This window comes from Bos indicus, chromosome 17 (genome assembly GCF_029378745.1).
Source record: "Bos indicus isolate NIAB-ARS_2022 breed Sahiwal x Tharparkar chromosome 17, NIAB-ARS_B.indTharparkar_mat_pri_1.0, whole genome shotgun sequence".
NCBI classification, from domain to species: Eukaryota; Metazoa; Chordata; class Mammalia; order Artiodactyla; family Bovidae; genus Bos; species Bos indicus.
Genome location: NC_091776.1, coordinates 14,214,219 through 14,230,244, shown reverse-complemented (window position 1 = coordinate 14,230,244; position 16,026 = coordinate 14,214,219). Strand labels below are relative to the sequence as shown.

General features: G+C 39.9%; 1 long non-coding RNA gene across 1 annotated transcript in view; it reads right to left on the bottom strand.

Annotated features, from left to right (window-relative positions):
- LOC139176689 (uncharacterized) overlaps positions 1-15,494 on the bottom strand; it is a 48,450-nt gene extending 32,956 nt beyond the window's left edge. Inside the window, exon 1 of the long non-coding RNA XR_011561092.1 lies at positions 15,146-15,494. This is a non-coding gene — a long non-coding RNA (uncharacterized lncRNA). The remainder of the gene's footprint in view (positions 1-15,145) is intronic.
- Positions 15,495-16,026: the final 532 nt, after the last annotated feature.

Below are 16,026 nucleotides of genomic sequence, written 5' to 3'. Positions count from 1 at the left end.
TGTGGCTTTGTAGTAGAGCCTGAAGTCAGGTAGGTTGATTCCTCCAGTTCCATTTTTCTTTCTCAAGATTGCTTTGGCTATTTGAGTTTTTTTTTTTTTTTTGTATTTCCATACAAATTGTGAAATTATTTGTTGTAGCTCTGTGAAGAATACCGTTGGTAGCTTGATAGGGATTGCATCGAATCTATAAATTGCTTTGGGTAGTATACTCATTTTCACTATATTGATTCTCCCAATCCATGAACATGGTATAGTTCTCCATCTATTAGTGTGCTCATTGATTTCTTTCACCAGTGTTTTATAGTTTTCTATACATAGGTCTTTAGTTTCTTTAGGTAGATATATTCCTAAGTATTTTATTCTTTTCGTTGCAATGGTGAATGGAATTGTTTCCTTAATTTCTCTTTCTATTTTTTCATTATTAGTGTATAGGAATGCAAGGGATTTCTGTGTGTTGATTTTATATCCTCCAACTTTACTCTATTCATTGATTAGTTCTAGTAATTTTGTGGTGGAGTCTTTAGGGTTTTCTATGTAGAGGATCCAGAGAAGGCAATGGCATCCCACTCCAGTACTCTTACCTGGAAAATCCCATGGATGGAGGAGCCTGGTAGGCTGCAGTCCATGGGGTCGCTAGGAGTCAGACACGACTGAGCGACTTCACTTTCACTTTCCACTTTCATGTATTGGAGAAGGAAATGGCAACCCACTCCAGTGTTCTTGCCTGGAGAATCCCAGGGACGGGGAAGCCTGGTGGGCTGCCATCTATGGGGTCGCACAGAGTCTGACACGACTGAAGTGACTTAGCAGCAGCAGCAGCATGTAGAGGATCATGTCATCTGCAAACAGTGAGAGTTTTACTTCTTCTTTTCCAATTTGGATTCCTTTTATTTCTTTTTCTGCTCTGATTGCTGTGGCCAAACCTTCCAAAACTATGTTGAATAGTAATGGTGAAAGTGGGCACCCTTTTCAATATACCCAGAGGTCACAATGCAGATGTTTTCTAAGTGTTATTCTCCAAAAACATAGGAAAGTACAGGAACAAAGGAAAAAACTTAGAGGATATTAATTCATTCTGTTTGTAGTTAATTTTGTCACTGTCATCAAAAAGAGTGATAACAAAGTGATGACAAAGAGAGTTTCTGACAAAAGTGAGATTCTTGAGAATACATGAGAATATGGATGAGTGAAAACTCAGGATTTTATTTCATTTTCTTGATTCTGATTTCTAGCCTGTTCTAGAAGGGATCCTATCAAAGGAAAAAGTTGTACATGTAGATACTGTACGTATATATTAAAATTCAAAAAATTGCCGTGAACATGCAGAACAAGCAAAATTTTAGATATATCTCTTCAGCAAGGTGACTTTTTGAGTGCCCTATTATATATATATATTTTTTTATATTTTCATAACACTCTAACATTTAATAGAAACTATGTACAATAATTTTTTATTGTATCTTACATAAGATAGCCACTACAGAAATTTACATAGGTTAGAAGCAAGATGGATTGTTTAGGAAGGCCCAATCCTGTGGGCTATTTTCTCAAAGACTATGGGTCAGAGTTCACTGAGGAGGAGCTTCAGAGTACCCAATAAGGATGGGAGGTGAGGAAAGGCTAAAATACAGGCTGCTAGACAGAGATAACCTCCACCCCTGAGTCAAGAGTTGGAAACGGTAATAGCAGAAGCTGGTGGAATTTCAACCTTCCTGCCCACACTGACATTGCTGTCTATAGCTGAATGTTCTTGGGATAGTGTCAAACCTGGATTTAACTCAACCCAAAGGAGATGAAAATTTATATCCACACAAAAACCTGCACTTGGATTTTAATAACAGCTTCATTCATAATTGCCCAAACTTGGAAGCGACCAAGATGTCCCTCAGTAGGTGAATGGATAGTTAAAACATGGCACATGCAAAGAATGTAATATTGTGCAGTGGTAAGAAGAAATGAACTATTAAGCCAGAAAAGACATTGAGGAACTGTAAATGAATGTTATTAAGTGAAAGAATCCATTCTGAAAAGGACACACTGTACAATTCCAACTATACCACATACTGATTGGAGAAAAGGGTGAAGGAAAAGAAATTTAATTACTATGTAGACATCTAGAAATAAATTTTACCTTAAATATGAATAATACCAAAATGCATGTCATGCTACTAGCAAGATCATCCAGTCTGATACGGAGCCTGTTTATTCTTCTTTATTTTTCCATGAAGCTTTCCCAAGTTTAGAGAACATGAAGAATATTATTTGGAAAAATAGATGAGATAACATCATAAATACTTTTCAAATATCCCTTTGCCACCAGAAACTAAAACAGATCTGCCTACCATCACCTCAGCCAAATTAGTAAGTATCACCTTCCTTCCTTCTCACGATTCTCACAGATTCTACATCTTTTTAACCCAAGATGCCACAATGCATCTGCCTGAAGGAAATTTATCCAGCTATTTCAAAGACACACCTTCCAACAAAATGACCTTAAAAATGGAACTTCTGTAAGGCATAAATCTATCGGGGTTTTTTTTTTCTTCTAGGCTTTTTAAAAAGGATTTTTTGATGTAGACCATTTTTAAATTCCTTATTGAATTTGTTACAATACTGCTTCTGTTTTATGTTTTGATTTTTTGACCACAAGGCATATGGGATTTTAGCTCCCTGACCAGGGATTGAACCTGCAGCTTCTGCATTAGAAGGCAAAGTCCTCAACACTGGTCGGCCAGGGAAGTCCTTCTTCGAGGCTTCTACCTGTGTTCTTCAAGTTTGTTTTAATATCCTCTAGGTCTTACGATAACAGGTACATTAAACCATCGGATTTTGCTCACATATTAAAGAAAATGTGTAGCCTAAAAGAAACAAAGCAAAGAGAGGCTATAAGAGTAAATTTTATGCATAGATACAGGATAGAGTAAACTTGATGCACAGGAACAGATGTCATCTGCAGGAATAGATGCAGCCCTTCTTACGTGGCTGCTTCTGCTTGGGTCTTATGCGCATTTTATGGTCAGTGTAACACAAGGCAGCATCCATCACTGACAGAGCCTGTTCCAGGACATCTTCCTAAAGCTGGCGAGAAAGAGATCCAGGTTTAGTTCTCTTTGTTCAGAATAATCATAGCCCCGAGTCTCTCCACCTACAACTTTTCATTTATTTTATTGAAATTTCAGTGCTGTGAGCAACTAAACCCTGGTTAACATAAACATTTCTTCCATCTTCTTCAACATACCCAGTTCTGAATTTAATCTTAAGCTCTGACAGGACTGCACACTGTAGACTTAATTCTGTAAGACTTACAGTGTCTTAAATTCTCTTTCATCAGACTTTCAAATGCTAGTTGAATTCAGTTGAGTCGCTCAGTCATGTCCGACTCTTTGTGATCCCATGAATCGCAGCACGCCAGGCCTCCCTGTCCATCACCAACTCCCGGAGTTCACTCAGACTAACGTCCATCGAGTCAGCGATGCCATCCAGCCATCTCATCCTCTGTCATCCCCTTCTCCTCCTGACCCCAATCCCTCCCAGCATCAGAGTCTTTTCCAATGAGTCAACTCTTCTCATGAGGTGACCAAAGTACTGGAGTTTCAGCTTTAGCATCATTCCTTCCAAAGAAATCCCAGGGCTGATCTCCTTCAGAATGGACTGGTTGGATCTCCTTGCAGTCCAAGGGACTCTCAAGAGTCTTCTCCAACACCACAATTCAAAAGCATCAATTCTTCGGCACTCAGCCTTCTTCACAGTCCAACTCTCACATCCATACATGACCACAGGAAAAACCATAGCCTTGACTAGACGGACCTTTGTTGGCAAAGTAATGTCTCTGCTTTTGAATATGCTATCTAGGTTGGTCATCATTTTCCTTCCAAGGAGTAAGTGTCTTTTAATTTCATGGCTGCAGTCACCATCTGCAGTGATTTTGGAGCCCAGAAAAATAAAGTCTGACACTGTTTCCACTGTTTCCCCATCTATTTCCCATGAAGTGATGGGACCGGATGCCATGATCTTCGTTTTCTGAATGTTGAGCTTTAAGCCAACTTTTTCACTCTCCACTTTCACTTTCCTCAAGAGGCTTTTTAGTTCCTCTTCACTTTCTGCCATAAGGGTGGTGTCATCTGCATATCTGAGGTTATTGATATTTCTCCCGGCAATCTTGATTCCAGCTTGTGGAGACCCCTAAATAATTACTTTTAAAATCTTTATACCTTTCTTCACACCCCTGTGTAAATAGATGCTCTGTTATCAAGAAATGCTAGAGAAATGCACAGGGGCTGTCAGCCTATCTTTTGAGCCGGGGAAGCAAAGCACCACAGTGATTAATTTGAGTGGCAGGCTGTCTAATTTATTTCTGCTGAGGGAAATTTATTCATTTGCCAGGAATAATAGTAACACAAAATAAAAGGGCCAATGCAAATGCCAGGAAATTAAACACGGTAATAGAATTACATCATGCTGCTGTGTGGGGTCCAGGTTTTAGTACAAGGGTAGGAAATTGATTTTTATTATCTAGGCTGATCATGTCTTTATATGTCTTATCCCACCAATTTGAAATACTTTAGTCTTCTTCATTGTTTTTCTCCTAAGATTAAGTCAGCTGGAGGGCACATTCCTTTACTTTTACATGCATAGTCTGTCAATGGACAGAAGTTTTCTTGTTATCCAGAGCTACAACAATAATATAAAACACAAACTTTCTCTGCCCTATAGAAGTACCTTAAATATTTGACTAAGTCTTCAAATAAAAAAATCAGTCCTCATGATATAAAACATGCTATTTTAAGCGTGCTTAACTGTACAGTTCAGTGACACTAAGTTGTATAGCTCTTACCATCATACATCTCCTGAATTTTTCACCTTCCTAAGTTGAAACTCTGTCCCTGTTAAACACTGACTCCCCATCCCATTCCCCTACCTCCCAGCCCCAGGCATCTACCCGTGTACTTTTTGACTCTATGAATTTGACTATTCTGGGTCCCTCATATAAGTGGAATCAAACAGTGTTTGTCTGCACCGAATGTATATTGCAATGCATTTTAAAGGTTAATTTAATATATGTCCTACAAACAGACTGTATCTTCTTCTACTTTCCCTGTGCTAAAAATTATGTTCTCATTAGTTATCTATTCTATGCATAGTGGTGTGTTTATGTCAATCCCAAACTCCCAATTTATTCCCACTTCATTGCCTTTCCCTGTTGATGTCCACATGTTTGCTCTCTATGTCTCTCTCTATTTCTGCTTTGCAAATAGGTTCATCTATATTATTTTTCTAGATTTCACATATATGCATTAATGTATGATACTTGTTTGTTTCTTTCTGACTTGTGACCATTACTATACAAAAAAAAAATTTACAAAAAAAATGCCATGATATCACGCCCACTTTAGGGCTGAAGACACTGAAGTTCAGACATATCTACAATGTTCCCCATTAGAGACACAAAGAGAACCCCAAGTTGTCTGAAATAAATAAAGCATTTAACTTGGCGGGGGGGAGGGAGTGGGAATTCAGACCACTAGAACTCTATCATCTACCTATATTCTAAACAGAAATTACAAAATATGTTATGATGGGGATTAAAAAATAGAAAAATGAGGGTTAAGTTTATTAAAGAATAGTGATTGACTAGATCCTGTTCTTACATCTTTCATACCCTTTAGAACTTTTAGTACTTTTGTGAGTGGGAACATGAAAATAGGAACAAGTTCTTTACATACAGAGATTCAACAGAGCACACATCCCTAATAAAGGCAACAAGTTGGTGTCCAAGTGGCTGCAGTTAAAAACGATAGTTTCTCACACTTTTTATTCTTGTGGGTCTCCTACTCTGTCATCCTCCCACACACCCCCATCCATAAAAGTGTAGTTCATCAAAAGGTATTATGTGTATATGGGATACTTTTCCTCTTTTAATTTCATGTTGTCTTCTAAATAAAAGGTATAAAGATTGATCTAGAATTGTATGTGAAAAATAGAATATGGAGTTTGTAAAACTCTATGGGAAGCTTCAGTAACAGAAGAACAAAACTTTGCTGTAGGAATAGATAAGCAAGTTCTGATATATCATTGATCAGGTGAGAAAATATCTTAGGTGATCACTATGTCTGTGCTCCCTATCCCAGAGAAATATCAATAAAACAGATTTGGTTCCTCATAAGGTCATAAAACTAACTGCAAAAAAAAAAAAAAAACTAACTGCAGAAGTCCATCTTCCCCTTTTGCTGTTCACAGAAAAGATGTCCTCATCTGCAAGACATTTCTAGTGCCAGGATCTGGAACTTGCCAGCCCTAATATTTTCACATTAAGATATGTCATTCTGCAGGCACTCAGTGTGTTTCATTGTTTGTTTCAATTAGAAAGTAGAGTTTGGACTTCCCTGGTGGCCCAGTGGTTAAGACTCTACCTGCCAGTGCAAGGGACCCAGGTTCAATCCCTGGTCCAGGAAGATTGTACGTCTCAGAGCAACTAAGTCCGTGCACCACAACTACTGAAGCCCCTGCCCTAGAGCCTCCACAACAAGAGAGGCCATTGCAGTGAGAAGGCCATGCACCGCAACACAGAGTAGCCCCTGCTGGCCACACTAGAGAAAGCCCACGAGCAACAACAAAGACCCAGCACTAACTAAAATAAATAAATAAATTAAAATTTTAAAGCAGTTTTTAAAAAAGTAGAGTTCTCTAGAGATAGCAATGAATGTGTGCTTCCCAGCTAACTCAGAGATCACCTCCAGTTGTTGTTAACAGGATACACAAGAATGAGAAAAACATTTCCCCATACCTTACTATTGTTTAGGATAACATTGATTTATTAGATTAATTTCTTTTCTTTTTTTTTTCAAGAGTGGGAAAAGAGCTGCATTCATATTTCTTACCTAAGTGCTAGTTTAAGGTTAAATGAAGAATCAATACACCAGAGATTTCTTTACAGCTAATGGTCAGGAGGGATTTGTAGAAATTGGAGAATGTGTAATCACATTTTGATACAACCTTATAAATCCAGAATCAATATATTTAAATAGAGCCAGACCATTAGTTTCATTTAAAAACTTGGGCTTAGCTACATGACTTAAATGAAATTCAATGTTATATTTTGGCTCTGAAGTTGCATAATATAAACAACAGTTTCATTAAAGGAGCAAAATATCAAATCATAAAATTTTACTAAGCAAGTCTTTTTGCATTAGCCTCAACATTTCCTGCATTACCACAGAAAAGCTGAAATGGGCAATGGCATCAAATTATTCAGTATTACTTGAAATCAAGCCCCCTGTTTTGAGTGCTTGAACATTCAACATGTGGTTATTGTGGAAAATGAGATCCTTTGATGTTGGTGTTTTTGTTTCATGGACCGCATAATGGTCTGTGCTTACTGATTCAATATATGGCTCTTTATCAATGTACTTTATCTACAGTTTCCCTTGGCCAAAACTTCACACATATATGTAATAACTCCTGTTTGCTCAACTGGCTTTGGGGCTGACTCATCTCATCATCAGTTTGGTAGGCAACTGGCCCTTATCGCCTTCCTTGAGATTCCTTTATGCTTTCCTCAATAAGAGGTGAAACAACATGTGTTTCCTGGGAACTAGAAAATAAGAAAGTATTAGAATTGTTTCTCTAGCAAGAAAATGTTTACTCACCTACACTGATTTTTCCCAATTCATAGGACCATCTCCTCTGAGCCAGAATCCTGTCCCATTTCCACCTCTCCCTCTCAGAATTCCAGAGAATATTGGAGGTGCTGGAAAGTGAAAATGACCCATTTCACTCAGATCCATATCAGGGCTCTGGTCAAGCCAGTCATCCAAGATTTCTCCAAATTACATTCTTTTAGAATAGTTCTGACTGGATTAAATATATTTTTAATGTTTTTTAAAAAAGTAATGACCTTTTTTTTGAGTGCCACCTGTTTCTGACTTAATCACTGATGATAATTTTATCACTCAGTATCAGTTCAGTTCAGTTCAGTCGCTCAGTTGTGTCCGACTCTTTGCGACCCCATGAATCGCTGCAGGCCAGGCCTCCCTGTCCATCTCCAACTCCCGGAGTTCACTCAGACTCACGTACGCGAGTCAGTGATGCCATCCAGCCATCTCATCCTCTGTCGACCACTTCTCCTCCTGCCCCCAATCCCTCCCAGCATCAGAGTCTTTTCCAATGAGTCAACTCTTTGAATGAGGTGGCCAAAGAACTGGAGTTTCAGCTTTAGCATCAATTATTCCAAAGAAATCCCACGGCTGATCTCCTTCAGAATGGACTGGTTGGATCTCCTTGCAGTCCAAGGGACTCTCAAGAGTCTTCTCCAACACAACAGTTCAAAAGCATCAATTCTTCAGCGCTCAGCTTTCTTCACAGTCCAACTCTCACATCCATACATGACCACTGAAAAACCATAGCCTTGACTAGACGAACCTTTGTTGGCAAAGTAACGTCTCTGCTTTTGAATATGCTATCTAGGTTGGTCATAACTTTCCTTCCAAGGAGTAAGCGTCTTTTAATTTCATGGCTGCAATCACCATCTGCAGTGATTTTGGAGCCTAGAAAAATAAAGTCTGACACTGTTTCCACTGTTTCCCCATCTATTTCCCATGAAGTGATGGGACTGGATGCCGTGATCTTCGTTTTCTGAATGTTGAGCTTTAAGCCAACTTTTTCACTCTCCACTTTCACTTTCCTCAAGAGGCTTTTTAGTTCCTCTTCACTTTCTGCAATAAGGGTGGTGTCATCTGCATATCTGAGGTTATTGATATTTCTCCCAGCAATCTTGATTTCAGCTTGTGCTTCTTCCAGCCCAGCATTTCTCATGATGTACTCTGCATATAAGTTAAATAAGCAGGGTGACAATATACAGCCTTAATGTGCTCTCTTTCCTATTTGGAACCAGTCTGTTGTTCCATGTCCAGTTCTAACTGTTGCTTCCTGACCTGAATACAGATTTCTCAAGAGGCAGGTCAGGTGGTCTGGTATTCCCATCTCTTTCAGAATTTCCCACAGTTTATTGTGATCCACACAGTCAAAGGCTTTGGCATAGTCAATAAAGCAGAAATAGATGTTTTTCTGGAACTCTCTTGCTTTTTCCATGATCCAGCAGATGTTGGCAATTTGGTCTCTGGTTCCTCTGCCTTTTCTAAAACCAACTTGAACATCTAGAAGTTCACAGTTCACGTATAACTGAAGCCTGGCTTGGAGAATTTTGAGCATTACTTTACTAGCATGTGAGATGAGTGCAATTGTGCGGTAGTTTGAGCATTCTTTGGCATTGCCTTTCTTTGGGATTGGAATGAAAACTGACCTTTTCCAGTCCTGTGACCACTGCTGAGTTTTCTAAATTTGCTGGCATATTGAGTGCAGCACTTTCACAGCATCATCTTTCAGGATTTTAAATAGCTGAACTGGAATTCACTGAGTATAACTAATTATAATTCTTAAGGATAGGAAAGCTGAGCGATATATGGCAGAAGCTCTAGATTAGGAAATTTGGGATCTCCCACCACTCTTACAAGTTAGGTGCTGAGTTTCTGTAGTTAATTATCTTAACTTCTCTGTGCCTCATACTCTCATTGGTAAATGGAGAATGATGATAACTACTCCAATTGCTACATACAATTCCTCTGAGGATTAAATGAGATAAGAGGCTACAGAGTTATTGGAAAACTACAAGACATTGTGTAAAAATAACAAATTACTTTCATTAACCTCAGAGACATAACCTACCAAAAGTTTTAAGCCAATGGTAACTAAAGAAAAAACATGCTATTGAGAAGCAGCTATGTATTTCTCATTTACTACATTATAGTTTATAATTCTGGAGAAGGAAATGGCAACCCAATCCAGCATTCTTGCCTGGAAAATCCCATGGACAGAGGAGCCAGGCAGCCTATAGACCATGTGGTCACAGAGTTAAACATAACTGAGTAACTGAGCACACAATTTACGGTTTAAATATGTTTTTCTATGTGGGTTGGATATGCAAAAGAAAAAATTGCTTCTTCATCAACCATGTCTTTCCTTGGGTTAAAAGCATCATGAACTATTCAAATGACGTCCAACTTAACTTCAGCCTCCTCTTTGTCCCACACCCTCCATATCTGGCCAATCAAGTCATCGGGTCCTCTTGACTCTGTTCCTAGGAGGTCTTTACCTCCTTGCCTCACACCCACTGAAACTCTCCATGTTGTCAGGCCTGTTTTCGCTGCAAGTGGCTTGAGGAAGAAATGGAAGAACTGATTTATATAGCCAAAAATTTCAGTAGGAAAACCAGCTTCTGGTATATTTGAATTCAGGAGATCAAATGACATTGTTCGGACCCTAATGTCTCCACCAGAGGGCTCCATCTACCACACTGTCACTCACAGGCCCTACACTTACAGGGACAAGAAGGCCACCAGGAACTCGGGTTTATTCCCCCAGATGAAACAGTACCTCTCCCAGTCATTTTTATTTTTTGCCACACTGCATGGCTTGTGGAATCTCACTTCCCCAGCCAGGGACTGAACCCAGATTGTGGCTGTAAAAACCCAGAATCCTAACCACTAGACCACCAGGGAACTTCTCCCAGGAACTTTGATACAAGTCCAGCCTGAACTTGTATCAAAGTTGGCCAATCTGGATCACATGCCTGCCACACCCGCCCACATCCAAATATCAGGCCCAGGGACTATGTCAGCTCTACTTTCAATCACATGGACTGGCCGTGTACAAGAAGTGGCTTTCCATATAATCAGAATGATGAAATAATCAGAGAAGAAGGAGCTCAGAGGCTGGTCAAACAAAACATATGCCAATTATACTCCCTAGGGGCTTCCCAGGTGGCACTAGTGGTAAAGAACCCATCTGCCAATGCAGGAGACATAAGAGACATGGGTTCAATCCCTGGGTCAGGAAGATCCCCTGGAGTAGGAAATGGCAACCCACTTCTGTATTCTTGCCCAGAGAATCCTGTGGAAAGAGGAGCCTGGCGGGCTACAGTCCATGGGGTTGCAAAGAGCCAGACACGACTGAAGCGACTTAGCACGCAACCTAGGGCTTCATAATCTACTATCCACAACCAGATTTAATAAAACTGACCTAAGGCTACTCTTTGATAATACCAATTTTAAAAGTTTTTTCAAAAATTAAATTATGTAAATTTTTTAATCAAAAGAATTAAAAGAAGCCACATACATGTATTATGCGGCCATGTATATATTACTACAAAACCACAGTCCTGGTTGCATTGCTTCCTGTGCTTCCTCTTCTCAGGTTCCCAATCAATTTCTCCTTCAGCGTTGTAAAACCCTAATGCAAATTCTTTTTTCCTTTTCAAGTGTGTACACATCATTTTTTCCTTCTGGAAAAATTTTTCCTTCTGGAAAAATTTTTTCTGCAAAAATCCAGACAATCACTTTCCTTTAAAACTGAACAGACACTATACAGTACTATAGACACTATATACTACTATTTGGTTTAAGCTAACCCATCTGTTTGTTTTGTTTTTACAGTTTTAATGCCTCGGGCTCTTTCTTTTTGATGCAAGATTGTATTTTCTCATATTTATGAGTTTATCTGTTCTAAAGTATTAAATGAATTTGAACAAATGCACCCATGTTATGTTAAAATTCCCTCGTTTTTCTTTGCTTCCTATGGTGAGAATCTTTTATTCCCTGTCTTACAACCTCTAGGCTTACCGTTTTCCTTCAGTGATTGTTACACTAACTTTTCTCTCACTTTCTTCCCTGGTGTTTCTGCTCTTCCTCAGTGTAGGGGGTGACTGCAGGAACATTTCAGCCATTCTGACTTATATGAAAATATGAAGGAGTGAGAATTTAATCCCCTTTGGCTCAATACTTCATTCATGAGGAAAGAGCCAGTGGACAAATATTCCCCTCTTGCACACTGTGGGCAAGCCATCTTGAAACATTTTACATGGTTCCTCATAGCGACCCCAGTGGAACTGAACCCCTGTTGCCTACACCAGTAACCGAATTTAGCTCATTCCCTTGAATTTTCTTTCCTTTCTCTATTTAACTCTTTGCAGTGTTCCCCCGCCAATTTCCCAGTATCCTCCTCTCCCCATAATCTACCTGTATCCACCTAAACAGTGCTCTTAATCTAGGGGCTATGGGAGTATCCAACTAAGATAATCCATGATTACAATTCTTATCCCTCCTAACAAATATGAACCTTTTGATGCCAGAAATTATATTTTCTTCATCCTTAAAACTCTGACACTTAATACATTATTTGGAATAGAGCAAATATTTAATAAATATTTGTTTCAACAGTTGAATGACTATGATTACTCTTAAATTGGAAATCAGGAACTTTCACTTTTACCTTATTGAAAGTTGCTTGTTGCAGACTATCCCTCATGCCAAGAACAATAAGAAAACCCAACTAAAAAAAAATTTTTAAGCAATTTGTTTAAAGGCTGGAACACTGATGAGGCAACCAACACTTAAGGGGTCAAGATCCCAGTGACTAGAGAGGTGCAGAAAGGTTAGATGAATTCTGAATGTTGCTTGCCTCTCAGGGCCTCTGCTAATTATAAATTTCAAAAGATAGGTTTAAAATCTTAAGCCATCGCTAAAAAAGCAGATGGGCTTCCCAGGTGGCACAGTGGTAAAGAATCTGCCTGCCAAGGCAGGAGACTTAAGAGACACAGGATCCATCCCTGGGTCAGGAAGATTTTCTGGAGGAGGAAATGGCAACCCACTTCAGTATTCTTGCCTGGAAAATTCCTTGGACAGAGAAGCCTGGCAGGCTACTATCCAAGGGGTTGCAGAAGAGTCAGGTACGACTCAGTACACACACACACACACACACACACACACACACACACACACACACACACAAGTAGATAACCTAAGCAAGAATTTTTGTAATCTCACAAGGCTCAGTAAACAAAAATCAAGTTTGGTGTTGACGAGGCAGCCAAGATTTGAGAGTATAGACTGAAGGGAAGACAGGTGTAAAAGGTGAGCATGATACTCAGTTGGTTCTCCTTGTCAAGACATTTTCTGAACTGAGCTAATTAGGGCAAGAAGCTAAAAGGCTAAACATAAGCCACTGCAAATCAAGACAGATTTTTTAAAAAATCTTTTATAGTTGAGAAGACAAAACTGAAGACCATGATCCATCAAGGGAGAGGCACTACAGTGACCACTTAACACACTCTTTCAAAACCACCAGGAAGGTGGTTAAATCTTCAGGAAACTGAAACCCAGATTTTGGTTCACTTGATTAGGTTGATTTGCCTCCACTAGACATACTGAGCAGAGGATACAGTAAACTCTCTGGAAAGAGATAACACAATCCAGATCACCTCCAAATTTTCATATGCAAGGCCTGGTAGTTAATAAAAGTATACTGAGTAAGCAAAACAAAACAACAATGCAGTAACAAAGAGGAACTGAGAGAAACAATAGACAATAGGAAAAGAATCTGAGATGATCCAGATAAATTTTCTTCCCTCTGAGGTTTGCAAATATCCCAAATGATGACCTAGAGTCAGACTCAGGTAGAAATTGGGAGTTCATACCTTGTATCATACCACCATTGCAACCTCTTGGAAACGAGCCAAGAATGTATTGGCAGATGGCCATTGTCATATTGTTAGTTGTAGGCTTTATGTTTTTTCAAGCTATTGTAAATCAGTGTCTAATAGCTGACAAGCCAACAACACAAGGGCAAGCTGCCCAGGGAATATAATTTAAGAAAGGACATTGAAATAGTTATCGTTGTTGTTTCGTCAGTAAGTCATATCCAACTCTTTTGTGACCCTATGGACTGTAGCTTGCCAGGACAGAGTCCATGGGATTTCCCATACAAGAATACTGGAGTGTGCCGGGGTCCAGCCCCGGTGGATCCAGGGAATTCGAAGCGGGGACAGCATCGGCGAGGATCAGGAAACAATTGCTTAATTAAACATTAATTAAGGATATAAAGAGTAAATGAATAAGGATAGCTCAGTGAGAAAATTTAGTGGAGAAAAGAGGCTGAATAATTCAGCCAGAAGGTGAGAGAAAGAACGACATGGGGAGACCAATTTTCAGTGAACAAGGCCCGCACTTTATTTTTCAAATTAGTTTTTATACCTTAAGTTATGCATAAAGGATAATGGGGGAAGGGGTAGAGTCATGCAGTAAGCCAGGCTTTCTTCCTGCAAACTTATCATATGCAGAAGTTTAGGTGATATGCATCATCTTCTGGCCCGGAGGCCTGTTAACATTTTAAGACCCTGTCTTCAGAAAACTTATTTTTCTCTAAAGGTGATTAGTCAGGCGCCACCCTCCAAAAGCATTAGATAATACAGGGCAAAGGTGTGGTGGGCTATAACAAGAAAAAGAATTAACTCAAGGGTCCAAGGTTACAAACATTAAAGCTACTACTTACACCAATTATATTAATCAATACACTGCCAGGGACACAGCAGGTACGGGATATGGAAACTTAGCAGCAAACATTGGCCCAACAAGTGAAAAACCCTTCACCAATACAATTTCTAATCAATCTTTTAACTGCTCAAAGGAATCTGTATTTAGACAGTTTAGAACATCTCATGCCTCTCACGGTTGGGAGGCTCTGAACAATCACATGTGGCCGGAAAAACCTATTCAGGCAGGCTAGAGGACTTCCAAAGGAGTTTGTAGGTTGTAACACTACCACACCCAAAAACTTTATTAACTGGAGCTGTAAGTTAACTCTTTCTTCAGAGAGAGGTAGTGGGGGACAGCCCCCCATAAAGTCAGAGGTGTAGGTGAGAGCACAAAGCATAAAGTAGGCAGACTCTGGTTTTGGGGGTAGATGCTCAAGAATTTCCAGGAGGACTCCTGAGGCTCGATCCCACCTTTGCATATGCCGAGCCTCCTTCCTCATGACCTTTGCCACGGGCGGAGTTCCTCACACTGGCTACCGGCAGGAGTGGGTTGCCATTTCCCCCTCCAAGGGATCTTCCCAGCCCAGGGATCAAACCCGTATCTCCTTCATTGGCAGGCAGATTCTTTACCACTGAGTCACCAGGGAAGCCAGTTAAGACATTCCAGATTCAAATGGCGGACAGCTGTTGAAAGAGACCCTGAGGCAAGGCACTTTTAAAAAATATATCTTGGAAGACAGAAAGATGGAGTCTGAAAAGTTTAATTTGTTGATCACTCCTGACCTGAGACGTTGTCCCTCATGCGTGGAAACAGCTCCAAACCCTGCCGTTGACCCTCCACACACCATACTCTTCTTTTTTTCTTTTTTTTTTAGTAATCAAATATCTTCATTTACCAAGTCTAACACCTGGCTTACAATTACTGGCAACACTACAGCTCAGAAATACAGACTGCTCTTCTGAACTTAGCTTGAAAACCTCACTTTGATCTTTATAGCCAGAGGCAATAGTTAATAAGTTTCAAACACTTCAGACTCCAGAGACTCTAGTTTTCCTCTTTCTTGTTGAGAAAAGCAAGTATAGATAAATATAAAAATCCTACCATGGAAATAGTTACATTTCTGGCTCATAATACTTAAAAACACTTAATAATGATAATAATGCTTGGGCTTCTCTGGTGGCTGAGTGGTAAAGAATCTGCCTGCCAATGCAGGAGACATAGGTTTAATCTCTGAGCCGGGAAGATCCCACATGCCTCAGAGCAACTAAGACTGTGGGCCACAACTACTGAGCCTCTGCTCTAGCCCTGGAGCCACAACTACTGAAGCCCGCTTGCCCTAGCGCCTGTGTTCCAAAACAAGAGAAGTCACTGCAGTGAGAAGTCCACACACAGCAGCTAGAAAGTAGCCCCTGATCACTGCAACTAGAGAAAAGCCCACCCAGCAATGAAGACCTAGCACAACCAAAATAAAATAAATAAATTAAATTATTAAAAAAATAATAATGCTTAAAGAAACACAGGAGCCATCCAAGGAGCCGTGCTGCGTGGGCGCAGGAGGGCCTAGAGGAGCTATCCCATGTTGAAGGTCAGGAAGGGTGGCGGTGAGGAGATACCCCTCGTCCAAGGTAAGGAGAAATGGCTGCGCTTTGCTGGAGCAGCCATG